The sequence below is a fragment of the Schistocerca cancellata genome, chromosome 6 (genome assembly GCF_023864275.1).
Source record: "Schistocerca cancellata isolate TAMUIC-IGC-003103 chromosome 6, iqSchCanc2.1, whole genome shotgun sequence".
NCBI lineage: Eukaryota > Metazoa > Arthropoda > Insecta > Orthoptera > Acrididae > Schistocerca > Schistocerca cancellata.
In genome coordinates, this window is record NC_064631.1 from 27452996 (window position 1) to 27455102 (window position 2107).

General features: G+C 44.5%; 1 non-coding gene across 1 annotated transcript; it reads right to left on the reverse strand.

The window, feature by feature from the left end:
* Positions 1–655: 655 nt before the first annotated feature.
* On the reverse strand, positions 656–730 carry Trnas-uga (transfer RNA serine (anticodon UGA)). The gene has a single exon. It is a non-coding gene; the product is annotated as a tRNA-Ser (tRNA).
* Positions 731–2107: the final 1377 nt, after the last annotated feature.

Consider the following 2107-nt stretch of genomic DNA (forward strand, 5'->3'; position numbering starts at 1 on the left):
TGGTCGAATGTTTCTATCACTCGGCAAATTGCGAATTATGAATGTAACACACAAATTTATAAATGAAAGATAGCAATTAGATAAAATCTGCAGGTACTATCTTAACGATTTTAAATGATGAGTACGATAGTAGAGGTACTTTTGAGAATGCGGTATATTTCTCCAAAACACTTATTGGTGTCGATGGTCCAGCAATTAAATAAAATGTAAGTTGAATAACAGGGAAACAATAGATTCCTACTGCACGTAATTAGCTATGAACAACAACATAGATCGCGAGATATTCACTTCTAAACGCACACTACGTCTTCACTGTAGAAGCCACGGAAATCACACAACAGCACAGGCCGGCACTCCGAAATATTTCTATTCTCCGCGACCACGCGCAAAATGCTCGAGTGTCCAAGTCTTTCCGCCGACTGCGCGTCCGTCGCGCCGTACAAGCCCGGCCCCTCCGTGTCCTGAGCCGTTCTGTCCAGAACTCCCGCACTCCCAGAACTGCCCTGTCCTCTCTCGAAACGACCCTGCTGCTCCACTTCCATACAGTCTCACCATTAACTAGCGCTGTGATTGGCTAGAGCCCTCGCACCATGTCTTCATGCCAACGCAGTCACAAACATAATGAAACATGAAACTTCCTGGCAGATTAAAACTGTGTTCCGGACCGAGACTCGAACTCGGGACCTTTGCCTTTCACGGGCAAGTGCTCTACCAACTGAGCTACCCAAGCACGACTCACGCCCCGTCCTCACAGCTTTACTGCTGCCAGTACCTCGTCTCCTACCATCCAAACTTTACAGAAGTTCTCCTGCGAACCTTGCAGAACTAGCACTCCTGAAAGAAAGGATATTGCGGAGACATGGCTTAGCCACAGCCTAGGGGATGTTTCTAGAATGAGATTTTCACTCTGCAGCGGAGTGTGCGCTGTGAGGAAGGGCCTTAGTCGTGTTTGGGTAGCTCAGTTGGTAGAGCTCTTGCCCGCAAAAGTCAAAGGTCCCGAGTTCGAGTCTTGGTCCGGCACACAGTTTTAATCTCCCAGGAAGTTTCATATCAGCGCACAATCCGCTGCAGAGTGAAAATCTCATTCAGATAATGAAACATATTCGAAATACTGGATTTACATTTAAATATTCGAAATTCCTACGACTGGACAATAAACACGCTCTAACACACATTATTAAATACATAAACAATTAAATAAACGTATATCAAAAGAAAAGAAGCAAAAGGTAGGCCAGTAGCCTAATATCTCTGTGCTTTCTAACACACAGTAAATATTTACCAATTTCTTCATGAATAGCATATATCGGATATTAACAAAGAGATGAATGAATCACTATATTTATAAGCCTGCTGCTACCGTTTTTCGTGTAGCTGTGGAGTACTTATGGCCTGACGCGATCGATAATAATCGGCCACTTTGACCTCCAGTAACTCATGTACTATTTAAGTTACATGCCTGTAATTCATACCAATTTAGGTTTACACTAATAGCTTTTTAAAGACATGTCGATTGACAAAATCGGATGAATCGTTTATATTTTGGAAATTCGTTGCTGGGTGTTACTTGTATAATTTACCGTCAGATACTAAACTTTAAACTAATAAAGGTATTGAAAATCTGATTACACCATCAGAATCGTTGTGCAAATAATGGTAATGTACAGGTTTCTTTTTGAGCTATCATGATTCCTCTGGCTACTATTAATTTCTATACGAACTGTGAAATGTCTGCCATTAAGGTTTAACAAAGTCCGCCATCTTCGTCACTCCCGGCATAGACATCTCCATCACCGACACAAAGCACCGAACTCGTCACAGCGGAATTCCCAGCCACGTGGCTGGACCGTGTGCTGCGGCTACCCCTCTCGTCCGGCTAACGTTCGGCACCACGTTTTTTGGTGCAGCCAGCTATTGTGCGCCATCACGCGGTTGCTAACGGGTCGCGGCTTTGACGAGCGTCCTGTGCGGCCGCCTCAACTCCGGACATAGAGTATTTCCAGGGCGCCACAGCTCGCCCGTTACCTCACAATGTCATCAATCCCAATGATCAATTCATCACAAGAGATGGAGAGCTGGAATAATTGAAGGGAACTGGCGCAAGGCT